Below are 14418 nucleotides of genomic sequence, written 5' to 3'. Positions count from 1 at the left end.
CTACTTTAATAACATCACATGAGTAGCACACAACTAGTAGCGATACAAAGTTCATCATATGGATCTCAATCATGTAAAGCAGCTCATGAGATCATTGTATTGAAGTACAGAGAGAGAGATTAACCACATAGCTACGGTAGAGCCCTCAGCCCCGGGGAGAACTACTCCCTCCTCATCATGGGAACAGCGATGGCGGTGAAGATGGCGGTGGAGACGGCTTTCGGGGCAATTCCCCGTCCCGGCGGCGTGCCGGAACAGAGACTTCGTCCCCCGAATCTTGATTTCGCGATGGCGGCGGCTCCGGAAGGTTTTCCGTATCGTGGCTCCCGGTGCTCGGGGGTTTCGCGACGGAAGCTTTAAGTAGGCGGAGGGTCAACGCGGGGGCCACACGAGGGGCCCAGGAGGTAGGTCGGCGCGGCCAGGGCTCGGGCCGCGCCGGCCACCCTTCCCGGCCGCCTCGTGGCCCCACTTCATTAGCTCTTCGGTCTTCCGGAAGCTTCGTGCAAAAATAGGACCCCGGGCGAAAGTTTCGTCCAATTCCGAGAATATTTCTTTACTAGGATTTCGAAACCAAAAACAGCAGAAAACGAGCAATCGGCTCTTCGGCATCTTGTTAATAGGTTAGTTCCGGAAAATGCATAAATATGACATATAATGTGCATAAAACATGTAGGTATCATCAATAAAGTAGCATGGAACATAAGAAATTATCGATACGTTGGAGACGTATCAGCATCCCCAAGCTTAGTTTCGCTCGTCCCGAGCGGGTAAAACGATAACAAAGATAATTTCTTAAGTGACATGCCATCATAAACTTGATCTTACTATTGTAAAGCACATGAGATGAATGCGGAGGTTCGAAGCAATGATGAAGATAATGAGTAAACAAATGAATCATATAACAAAGACTTTTCATGAATAATACTTTCAAGACAAGCATTAATAAGTCTTGCATAAGAGTTAACTCATAAGCAATAAATTCTTAGTAGAAAGCTTTGAAACAACACAAAGGAAGATATAAGTTTCAGCGGTTGCTTTCAACTTTAACATGTATATCTCGTGGATAATTGTCAGCACAAAGTAATATAACAAGTGCAATAGGTAAACATGTAAGAATCAATGCACACGAGTTCACACAAGTGTTTGCTTCCAAGATAGAAAGAATAGGTAAAGCTGACTCAACAATAAAGTAAAAGAATGGTCCTTCAAAGAGGAAAGCATCGATTGCTATATTTGTGCTAGAGCTTTGATTTTGAAAACATATAGAGAGCATAAAAGTAAAGTTTTGAGAGGTGTTTGTTGTTGTCAACGAATGGTAGCGGGTACTCTAACTACCTTGCCAGACAAACCTTCAAAGAGCGGCTCCCATTTTATTTTATTTTTGGGTGGCACTCCTTCCAACCTTTCTTTCACAAACCATGGCTAACCGAATCCTCGGGTGCTCGCCAACAATCTCATACCATGAAGGAGTGCCTTTTAATTTTAGTTTTATTATGATGACACTCCTCCCCACCTTTGCTTTCTCAAGCCATGGCTAACCGAATCCTTCGGGTGCCGTCCAACAATCACATACCATGGAGGAGTGTCTATTTTTGTTAATTAATTTGGGACTAGGAATCCCATTGCCAGCTCTTTTTGCAAAATTATTGGATAAGCGGATGAAGCCACTAGTCCATTGGTGAAAGTTGCCCAACAAGATTGAAAGATAAACACCACATACTTCCTCATGAGCTATAAAACATTGACACAAATCAGAGGTGATAAATTTTGAATTGTTTAAAGGTAGCACTCAAGCAATTTACTTTGGAATGGCTAAGAAATACCATGTAGTAGGTAGGTATGGTGGACACAAATGGCATAGTGGTTGGCTCAAGGATTTTGGATGCATGAGAAGTATTCCCTCTCGATACAAGGCTTAGGCTAGCAAGGTTATTTGAAGCAAACTCAAGTATAAAATGGTGCAGCAAGACTCACATATAAACATATTGTAAGCATTATAAGACTTTATATCGTCTCCTTGTTGTTCAAACACCTCAACCAGAAAATATCTAGACTTAGAGAGACCAATCATGCAAACCAAATTTTAACAAGCTCTATGTAATTATTCATTAATGGGTACAAGGTACATGATGCAAGAGCTTAAACAAGATCTATATGAGCACAACAATTGCCAAGTTTCACATTATTCAAGACATTATACCAATTACTACATGTAGCATTTCCCGTTTCCAACCATATAACAATTAACGAAGCAGTTTCAACCTTCGCCATGAAAATTAAAAGCTAAGAACACATGTGTTCATACGAACCAGCGGAGCGTGTCTCTCTCCCAAACAATCATTTATTCAAACAAAAACAAAAACAAAAGCATACAGACGCTCCAAGTAAAGAACACAAGATGTGACTGAATAAAAATATAGTTTCAAGAGAAGGAACCTGATACTTTGTCGATGAAGAAGGGGATGCCTTGGGCATCCCCAAGCTTAGATGCTTGAGTCTTCTTGAAATATGCAGGGATGAACCACCGGGGCATCCCCAAGCTTAGACTTTTCATTCTTCTTGATCGTAGTATATCATCCTCCTCTCTTGACCCTTGAAAACTTCCTTCACACCAAACTTCAAGCAAACTCATTAGAGGGTTAGTGCATAATCAAAAATTCACATGTTCAGAGGTGACACAATCATTCTTAACACTTCTGGACATTGCACAAAACTTCTGAAAGTTAATGGAACAAAGAAACTCATTCAACTTAACAAAAGCGGCAATGCGAAATAAAAGGCAGAATCTGTCAAAAACAGAACAGTCCGTAAAGACGAATTTTAAGATGGCACCAGACTTGCTCAAATGAAAAAACTCAAAACTAATGAAAGTTGCGTACATATCTGAGGATCACGCTCGTAAATTGGCAGATTTTTTCGAATTTTCTACAGAGAACTGAGCCCAGATTCGTGACAGACAGCAATGCTGTTTCTGCGCAGCGATCCCAAATATAACATCAACTTTGTCATAGAAACTTTACTTGGCACAAAAACATGATAAGGAGAGGTTGCTACAGTAGTAAACAACTTCCAAGACACAAATATAAAACAAAGTACTGTAGCAAAATAACACATGGGTTATCTCCCAAGAAGTTCTTTCTTTATAGCCATTAAGATGGGCTCAGCAATTTTGGTGATGCACCCGCAAGAAATAGTATTTGAAGCAAAAGAGAGCTTCAAGAGGCAATTCAAAACACATTTGAGCCTAACATGCTTCCTATGCAAAAGAATCTTATACACAAATGAATTCATGAAGAGCAAAGTGGCAAACATAAGAGGATAAAACACGAGTAACTTAAAGATTCTCAACATAAAGAGGGGAAACTTAATATTATTAAGATGCATATAACCATATTTCCCTCTCTCATAATAACTTTCAGTAGCATCATTGATGAAATCCACAATATACCCGTCACTTAAAACATTCTTATCATGGTTCATATGCATAGAAATATCATTAATTTTGGCATAAGAAGAGTTATTCTCATTAATAGTAATTGGAGCAAGATTATTATCAAGAATTTGAACATGGTAAAGAAGTTGCATATTAAAAGAATTGTTTTTGGCAAGCCCATCATAACTATGACAAGTTTCATAAGGATAATTGTAACATGTGTCATATACATCTCTATAGCAATTATCTAAACCTGAATATGTAATATCATCATTTTCACCAAAAGTAGATGTCTCAAATACAGGATCTTCAAGCACAACATCCCCGAGCTTAGAGCTTTCAATATCATCGTTTAAGGGGACATGAATAATGCTATCATCATTAATTTCATAATCAGTACCAAAGAGATTTTCAATATCAAAGGCAGCGTGCTCATCCAAATCATGATCACTAATATGGGTAAAGGGTATAGGAAGATCATCGTACTCGGATTCATTATCGTAATAATCATTAGGAGCAACATACTTACGGTTACCTAGCGTTATCTCATTCACGCGGGGATACGCCGTTACCTCTTTCTTTTTATTCTCCTTCTTCTTCTTCTTCTTCTTCTTCGTTCCCTTCTTCTTCTTCTCTTCTTCCCTCTCCTCGCTTCCTTCTTTAGGAGGAAGAGGCTTGAAGGGTGGCTTGTCCGCATAACCTGATTTTCTTTTAGAAACAATAGAAGAAACTTGGGAAGATCCCTCCTTTTCATTAATTAGTTGAAAACACACGACGGTCCTATCATATTTTGGCAAGGTGTCATCTTCTAAAATATTTTGTATGTAAGTATTTGTATGGCAATTATTAATGCGAGTAAGAAAGACAACCATGCAGGACATCATCAATATCAAGATCGTTAATATTTAACAAAGAAATTTTTCTTGATAACTCTTCACACTTCAAAAATAAGGTAAGTTCATCGTGCTGATTAGGAATAATTTCATCATCACAATACAAATTTGCAGCACTCATGGGGTTTGAATTATCATTGGAGGAACATTGAAAATTAAAATGACCAACTCTATGGCAAAGTTCACAAATAAAAGGATAGAGGGCACACACTTTTTCTCCAAGATCATCTAGAGCTCTAGACCACTTTCTAGTTTTTTCATTTACGTGATGGATACAATATTCATCTGCTATTTGATTAATTCCACAAGGTCTATGTATTCCACAAAAATTAACATGCTTATAGGAAATAGCATTCTTAGGAGTTTGAGCATGCTTATTGCAATCATTAACAACAATGTCATTCTTCATGCAAGCCTCTTTAAAAGGTTCATGATACTTATCAAAATTCTTTTTAGGCAATTCTAAATGAGAAGCAAAGGCTTTATAAAGATTTACAGCAACTTGAGAGTCAAGCCCATAAGTAGCACTCATATTTCGAAATTTATCGGTATCCATAAAAGTTTCAATGCATTCATAATCATAATTTATACCTGACTCTTTACCTTTGTCGTTCTCCCAATCTTCGGCGTTCTCCTTAATCCGATCAAGAAGGTCCCTTTTAAACTCTTCTTTATTGCTCGTGAATGATCCGGAACAAGTAGTATCCAGCAAGGTCTTATCTTGAAAAGAAAGTCTTGCATAGAAATTATCAATGATGATATTACTCGGAAGCTCATGATTGGGGCATTTGAGCATTAAAGTCTTCAATCTCTCCCATGCTTGGGCAATACTCTCTCCATCATGAGGCCAAAAATTATATATATGGTTTCGATCTTTGTGAATTTCACTTGGAGGATAGAACTTGGAATAAAATAGAGGCACAATATCCTTCCAATCAAGAGAGTGCCCGTCCTTCAATAGTTTATACCAATGCGCCGCTTCACCAGATAGCGATATAGAGAATAGTTTCTTCTTCACTTCATCCATAGAAATACCCGCACACTTGAATAACCCGCATAATTCATGCAAAAACAAGTAAATGATTACTAGGATGGACAGTTCCATCCCCTTCATAGCGGTTATCCATAACACGTTCAATAATTTTCATAGGTATTTTATACGGAATACTTTCAGCAGGTGGATTTAAAATATCGAAGCATCATTAGAGTTATCGCATATGGGAGATAAAGCATTATCAGAGCAAAATATTTCTTCCAAAGCGGAGGAGCTAAAAATATTATTTTTATGTAAACTAGCTTCCCCAAGCTTAGACTTCTTCATAGCATTAGCAGTAATTGCATTCATACTAATAACATTGCTACTATCATGTAAATAAGGTTCCATAGGTTTTTTAATTTTCGCATCAAACCATCCATGTCTTAAATCAGGAAATAGAATAAGAAGCTCACTAATTTTTTTGTTGTTTTCCATTATGCCTAACTAGTGAAAAATAAAAACAAGAAACAAAAAGATGTAATTGCAGAGTCTAAAGGAAATAGCTTCGAGTACACACACAATGGCGTCAGAAAAGTATCGTACACGGATCCGGAGTGTGAGTACCTTTTACCTTTCCTCCCCAGCAACGGCGCCAGAAAAGTGCTTGATGTCTACGGGTGCTTCTATTCTTGTAGACAGTGTTGGGCCTCCAAGAGCAGAGGTTTGTAGAACAGCAGCAAGTTTCCCTTAAGTGGATCACCCAAGGTTTATCGAACTCGGGGAGGAAGAGGTCAAAGATATCCCTCTCAAGCAACCCCGTAATCACAAAGCAAGAAGTCTCTTGTGTCCCCAACACACCAAATACACTTGTCGGATGTATAGGTGCACTAGTTCGGCGAAGAGATAGTGAAATACAAGTAATATGGATGTATATGAGTGGTAATAGCAATCTGAATAAAATATGGCAGCGAGTAAACATGCAACAAAACGAGTAAGTAAACGGTGTTTGCGGTATTGGAAACAAGGCCTAGGGATCATACTTTCACTAGTGGACACTCTCAACATTGATCGCATAATAAATACTTCTTCTCATATGTGCTACATACACTCTTGTTTGATAATGAACATCATTCGTTGCGTAGGATTACACGAACCCTCAATGCCGGAGTTAACAAGCTCCACAACATTCGATATTCATGTTTAAGTAACCTTAGAGCATAATAGATCTTTGCAAGATAAACCAAGAACTAACATAGTGCGCGCACTGTCCACATTACACTATGAAGGAGGAATAGATCACATCAATACTATCATAATGATAATTAACTCCACAATCTACAAGAGATTATGATCATAGCCTACGACAAGAACCACACGGTGCACGCACTAATCACCTTTACACACGTGGAGGAGGAATAGACTACTTTAATAACATCACATGAGTAGCACACAACTAGTAGCGATACAAAGTTCATCATATGGATCTCAATCATGTAAAGCAGCTCATGAGATCATTGTATTGAAGTACAGAGAGAGAGATTAACCACATAGCTACGGTAGAGCCCTCAGCCCCGGGGAGAACTACTCCCTCCTCATCATGGGAACAGCGATGGCGGTGAAGATGGCGGTGGAGACGGCTTCCGGGGGCAATTCCCCGTCCCGGCGGCGTGCCGGAACGGAGACTTCGTCCCCGAATCTTGATTTCGCGATGGCGGCGGCTCCGGAAGGTTTTCCGTATCGTGGCTCCCGGATGCGGGGGTTTCGCGACGGAAGCTTTAAGTAGGCGGAGGGTCAACGCGGGGGCCACACGAGGGCCCAGGAGGTAGGTCGGCGCGGCCAGGGCCTGGGCCGCGCCGGCCACCCTTCTGGCCGCCTCGTGGCCCCACTTCATTAGCTCTTCGGTCTTCTGGAAGCTTCGTGCAAAAATAGGACCCTGGGCGAAAGTTTCGTCCAATTCCGAGAATATTTCTTTACTAGGATTTCGAAACCAAAAACAGCGAGAAAACAAGAATCGGCTCTTCGGCATCTTGTTAATAGGTTAGTTCCAGAAAATGCATAAATATGACATATAATGTGCATAAAACATGTAGGTATCATCAATAAAGTAGCATGGAACATAAGAAATTATCGATACGTTGGAGACGTATCAAGAACCCTTTCAACAATCTACGATACATGGGACGGATACAAAGGACCGATACATCTTATACTACGCAAGTGCTCAGAGGGGGATGGAAGCTATCCATCGATGCGGAGCGGGAAGGTGGTGTCCATCCCGGCAGGCAGGTGCTGGTAGAAGTCCTGGTCTCCTTCTTCCTCCTCCTCGTAGTCGTTGTCGTTGCTGACATAGGAGTAGCCATCCCCTTGGATGTCTTCCCCCTCGCCTTCTCCTTCCAGGATCTGCAGCTGCTCCGCCTGAGTGGAGATGGTCTCCTTCAGGACAGAGATCTTGGTCCTGAGGCGGTGGATGGTGGAGTCCCTCTTCGCAACCAGCTGGCGAAGAGTCCTGCGCTCCTTTGCGATGACCTTGATGGTCTCCGCATACTGGTTCAGCTGCTGCTGAGTGTGGTTGGCGGCGGCGCGGGAGTTATCCAGCGCAGACCGAGTCTCGAACAACATGTAGTCGTGGTGATCCACATGGTGCCTCAGCACGGGGTGGTATGGCAGGCTGAGGGGCAGCCCAACAGAGGAGTGCCTTGCGAAGTGCGCAAAGCGTTCCCCTTCAATAGCCACCGAGTTTTGCCCGCACAGACGAGCGAGAGCCTCCTGGAGCGCACGGCGAGTCCATCCACCCGGGTGTTGTCTCGGAGAGAGAACTGAATCGGCGGAACATGGGTGACTCCGGCTTCCCGGGAAGGTTAGCCATGATGAGCCACCGGAGCTGGCCGTTGGCTTGGTCAGCGATCTGGCCTCCGTAAAACACGGGAGGCGAGCGTCCGAGGAACTCGGTGAGAGCAAACAGATCCCTTTCAAAGATCAGATCCCCACCGTTCGCCAAGTCGTACACTTGGGTTTGGATGAAGGGCTCCGTCGGGATGATAGGCTCCATCTGTAGAGGGAGTGATAAGCAAGTTAACAATTGCAAGTGTTCAAAATTTTAAGTAGTAATACATGAATTGGTTATTTTTGAAAAAGATCTCAAAGGTAAGGGTATGATTGTATTTTCATAACTATTTCTTTAAAAACTAAGTTTACCGGACGCCCATTCTAACTAGGGTCTCCTAAGGTCAAACAATGGCTCTGATACCAACTTGTCAACACCCGGCTTTTTAAGTCCGGATGCCCTATTACATCATACATCGCAATCCCAGGAAGATTGTTTTTGCGAGACATAATAGTAAGTCGTTCAGAGTCACCATTTATTACAACACATAAGGTCTTACAACAAGGGATCACATGATCCAATATTACACAAATAGATTGTTCAACATCACAAATAAGTAGCGGAAGCGTAGTAGTAGTGGACTATATGTTCCACAGGCAACGCTTGACGTTAGAAGACGATCCTAGTTATCGTAGACATCCTGCTGTCCGTCATCCTGATACTGTTGCTCCTCTTCAAAGTCTGGCATTTGAATAGCCAGGGCAAAGCCGTGAGTACTTTTAAAGTACTCGCAAACTAATACTAAAGTAAACATATTAAGTGTAGTAAGGGGTACTAAGCTCTAGGTTTATTTGCATAAAGCCGAGTTTTTATTTGATAAACATTTAGTAAACCCCCATTATTTAATAGACTAACTCAAGTGGGAACATTAGTGTCATTCCCACAATTCATTTGGGATCCAAGTCCATTCACCATTCACCTTCATCATTTCAACATAAATTCTGATAACGGAAATAGTATGGCCTTTCCAACCGTCCATAACCGCGGACACGGCTATTCGAATAGGTTTAACACTCTGCAGAGGTTGTACTCTTGTGCCACAACTTTTGATTACATCCGTCGAGGATAACCTCGAATCATCGTAACTCAGTACGCGGATCATCAACCATAACCTTTCACTTATATGTCCTAGTATAGGCACCTCTCCCCATGAGCTTGGCCCCCGGTGAGAACCAACTGTTAACCCGGGAACTGCACAGGGCTTGGGTCGTACATTCACCTCATATTCACATCACTTCTCATATACGGAGGCAGCCTCGGCATAACCCCTATGATGCTTGTTTAGAGGGAACCCATACTAAAATACACAAGTTTCTAGTTAAGCCCTACCCATAATCAGGTATTGTGGGGGTACTTGTATAATTGGAAAGGTATCGCATTCAAACCCATATCAGGTTTATATCAAAAATCACCATCTTCTCTGGGTCATATTCACCTTCAAAGTCATTCAATGGAATGAACCATCATTCCAAGGTTTAAACTTCATTTCAAAGTCACATGTTCCCATCTAGAGTAGTCCAATTTTAATTGATTAGCACTAGCAACTATTTCATGAGGGGTGCTATCTAGCTTGGAGTGGTGTTAATCTAAACCAAGTATTGTTCTACTCTAAACCAAGTGAATCATAAATCAAAAAGTACTTTGAAATAAATAAGCCAAAGTAAAAATAAGTAAAAACATGGGATAGGTAATACATAAAAGTAAAATGTGAGGGTGCCTTTGCTCTTGTGGAGCTAAGCACTTGGGTTTAGCAAGGGTTAGCTTGCCTTGAGCTGAGTAGTGATCAAAGTTCTCCTCTTCTTCTTGGAAGTAAGCCTCCTCCTCTTGATATTCCTCGTTACTAGCGTCTATATACGAATATGAGGTATAAATACTAAACCAAGCTCACATACCATACTAGAAACACTTAAAAGAATTCTCACACAAATCTTATCATCAATCACACATGGCATGGTGGGTTATTGTATGATTTCTTATTATTAAAATTAATTCCTCTTATTATATTTATTTCTTAACTTTGGTATGTAGCTCCTTAGAGAAATTTAGTTCCTCTTATTACCTTATATTAAGATTTAATCTCTTCATATAATAATCAGGTATGAAATATAGGTTGACCCAAGGTCAACATTTCATATCTATTATATGTGAGTGTATAATAGTTGAAGTACTATACTTCACATAGTTTTAATATTTATTATTTAAATGAATTAAAATCTCTAAGTAATGGCTATCAGAGGTTCATTATTCTAAGTCATCCCCTCTGGTTGTATTACTTAGGATCAAAGTTTAAATGAGAGGATAGCTCTCATATTAATTATTGAATTTAAATTCAAGTGGAAAATCACTAGAATTGACTACATAGCCTTTTTATTTCATCTTGTCCATGATCATGCAAATAACATATCTATATTATTGCATAATCAATTAGAGGACATCATTTGTGATTTATTAGAATTGGAAACAACTCAAAATCAATTTTGGTTGAATTTTAAATTAAGTTTCAAGTTGCAAAAGTCCCTGACTTGTTATTTTTAACATTTAAATTCTACTACGAATTTGGAGATGGGGCCAGTGGCATTAGTTAGATAATTTCATGGGCTTTCCAATGATATAAAGTTTGCTAAATTTGGTTTGGCAGATTTCAAACTATTCAATTTTTACTAAACCATCTGCAGCACAATTCAAAATAAGTTTAAACCTATTTTTGAATCGTGGGCTTGGGCGGGAAACGCTACTGGGCCGAAACGGAGTTTAAAACTACTGCGCGGCCCATCACGCATCTGGTGCGAGTGGGCTGCCTGACGAGCGGGGGCCACCCGTCAGTGGGTCACCACGCAGCGAAACGGTATGCTCGATTTCGACCGTAGGATCTGGGAAGCGATCGACGGCTTGTGAGCGTCGTCGTCCCCGGCGGGATTCCGGCGAGCTCACGGCGTCAGTAGGGGGTCGGAGAGCGTACCAGGCCGTTGCAGGGGTCTGGCAGGGTGCGCGGAGAAGTTGTCGTCGACGAGGAAGCCATCGGGCGGTGGTGGCGCTCGGGGAGGCTCCAATCGAGCGGTGGCTTCCGCGGGCTCCGGCGGACCTCGGCTTCCAATTGCCGCTGCTCCGGCGAGGTGGTGCTCAATTGAGGTGGGGAGAGTGTTCAGAGAAGGGAGAGGAGCAAAGTGTGTGAAGAAGTTGTGGGCTGAGGAGCTCTATTTATAGAGGGCGATGGTGGCCGTGAGGTGCTGCAAGGGCGCGGCCATGGCGTGGCGTTTCCGGCGAGCGAAAGGGCAAGCGAAGGACGGCATCTTGTAGGCGTTGACCTGGCGATGCTCTAGGACTAGCTGGCGCAGCGAGGGGACGAAGGAATCGCTCGAGCGCTTGTAGTGATCATTACGGTACCCGCGGTACCTCGCCGGCGAGGACGACGGTGACAAGGCCTCTGCGCGTGCTTGAGCATGTCTAGGCGCTAGAGGGTGTGGAGTGGCTACTCGACGCGGCGATAGGTATGCAGGAGGAGGACGGTCGCGCTCGAGCGCGCGACGTACTGGCGCGTCCAGTGCGCGGTGAGCGCGCGTGGCCGGCGCGTCCCGGCATGGTTTGGACACGGGCGTTCGGGCAATGCCGTGCGGTGGCGATCGAGTGAGTGGTACAGTGCTTAGTCCTTATGCATCGGGGATGCTCGAGGACATGGAGAGAAAGTGAGAGGGAGGCCAGAGAGTGATGCCCAAAGGTGGCCGGCATGGCCACGGCATGGGCTGATCTCTCACTTTTTCACTTTCCCCAACCCTAGCAAGTACTGAGCTCGATGCAGGGGTCCTAGAGATAGCTAATGATCACAAGTTTAAAGTGGTTTAGTGAAGAAACCACTGCATAATAGTGTGTAACACAATTTGGGAATGATGCCTGCAAGGTGTTTGTTAAAATGGCCGCATGAACTTTTTATTTGAATTTTGAAATTATTTTTGGTGAATCTCTTTTATATAATTAAAGTGAAGTATTGGTGGTGGTGGCACTCAATTTAGAGTTGTTTTGCAAAATGTCAAAAGTGACATGATCTTCACTTTATTTCAAGCATCCCTACTTGTCACTTTTATTCCGGTCAACCTAGTCAACTCTAGCCATGGTGGTCAACATCAAAGTTACTCACCTTGACATGGTCTTGGATGACAGGGTTTTGTTTGACCAAGTTTAGTTTAGGAATTGAGAAATACAGAGGGGTAAAGTGGTGAAGAAAATATTTTTGGTCCAAATGACCATTATCATATGTATGTAAGATTTTTGATTTCCTTGTGTTTGATTCTTGATCCAATGATGTAATTGTGTTAGTTTATCATATTGAAGTATTTTAGAAGCAAGGAAGCAAGCAAGTATGGCCTAGGTTGAAGAATTGCAAAATGGCATATTATGTATGTAAGTGAAATATGGGTTTTTCCCATTTTCTTTATTTCTCCTCAATTTAGGGTTTGGTGATCTTGATTAGGGTTCACATAGTAATAGTTCAACATGCTAACACTCATCATGGCAATAGCACATAGATAACATACTCAAATGCACAAAACTATATGTGGCACTATATGCATGTAAAAAGTTTTTGTTTGTTGCAAATTTTGAATAATTGAAACTCTCTCTTGATTTTATTATTGTTGAAACTTGGGATGTTACACATGAATAGTGCTAACATCATTACTTTCATAATCGGTACCAAAGAGATTTCCAATATCAAAGGTAGTGTGCTCTTCCAAATCATGATCACTAATATAGGTAAAGGGCATAGGAATATCATTGTACTCAGATTCATTATCATAATAATCATTAGGAGCAATATACTTACGGTTACCTATCATTATCTCATACACGCGGGGATATGCCGTTACCTCTTTCTTTTTATTCCCCCTCTTCTTCCTCTTCTTCGTTCCCTTCTTCTTCTTCTTTTCCTTCTCCTCGTTCCCTTCTTTAGGAGGAAGAGGCTTGAAGGGAGGCTTCTCCACATACCCTGATTTATTTCCAGAAACAATAGAAGAAACTTGGGAGGATTCCTCCTTTTCATTAATAAGTTCGAAACACACAACAGTCCTATCATATTTTGGCAAAGTGTCATCTTCTAAAATACTTTGTATGTAAGTATTTGTGTGGCAATTATCAATGCAATAAGAAAGACAACCATGCAGGACACTATTAGTATCAAGAGCACTCATATCCACTAGAGAAGTTTTTCTCAATAACTCTTCACACTCCAAAAATAAAGTAAGTTCATCATGCCGATTATCAGTGATCATGTTATCACAATATAGATTTGCAGCACTCATGAGGTTCGAATTATCATTGGAGGAGCATTGAAAATTAAAATGACCCGCTCTATGGCAAAGTTCACAAATAAAAGGATAAAGGGCACAAACTTTTTCACCAAGATCATCTAGAGCCCTAGACCACTTTCTAGTTTTTTCATTCCTATGATGGATACAATATTCTTCTTCAATTTTATTCTTTTCACAAGGTCTATGAACCCCACAAAAATTAACATGCTTATAGGAAATAGCATTTTCAGAAGTTTGAGCATGTTCATTGCAATCATTAATAACAGTTTCATCCTTCATGCAAGTGTCTTTAGAAGGTTCATGATACATGTACCAATTTTCTTTAGGAACATTAATATGAGAAGCAAAGGCTTTATAAAAATTTGCAACAACTTGAGAGTCAAGACCATAAGTAGCACTCATATTTCGAAATTTATCAGTATCCATAAAAGTTTCAATGCATTCATAATCATAATTTATACCTGACTCTCTACCTTTGTCATTCTCCCATCCTTCAGTATTCTCCTGAATCCGATCAAGAAGGTCCCATTTAAACTCTTCTTTGTTACGTGTGAATGATCCAGAACAAGCAGTATCCAACAAGATTTTATCTTGAAAAGAAAGTCTTGCATAGAAATTATCAATGATGATATTACCAGGAAGCTCATGAATGGGGCATTTGAGCATTAAAGACTTCAATCTCTCCCATGCTTGGGCAATACTCTCTCCATCATGAGGCCAGAAATTATATATGCGGTTTCGGTCTTTGTGAATTTCACTTGGAGGATAGAATTTAGAATAAAATAGAGGCACAATATCCTTCCAATCAAGAGAATGCCCATCCTTCAGCAGTTTATACCAATGCGCCGCTTTACCAGACAGCGACATAGAGAATAATTTCTTCCTAACTTCATCCATAGAAATACCTGCACACTTGAATAACCCGCATAATT

Source organism: Lolium rigidum, chromosome 3 (assembly GCF_022539505.1).
Source record: "Lolium rigidum isolate FL_2022 chromosome 3, APGP_CSIRO_Lrig_0.1, whole genome shotgun sequence".
In the NCBI taxonomy this organism is placed as follows: domain Eukaryota; kingdom Viridiplantae; phylum Streptophyta; class Magnoliopsida; order Poales; family Poaceae; genus Lolium; species Lolium rigidum.
This window is presented reverse-complemented; position numbering follows the sequence as displayed.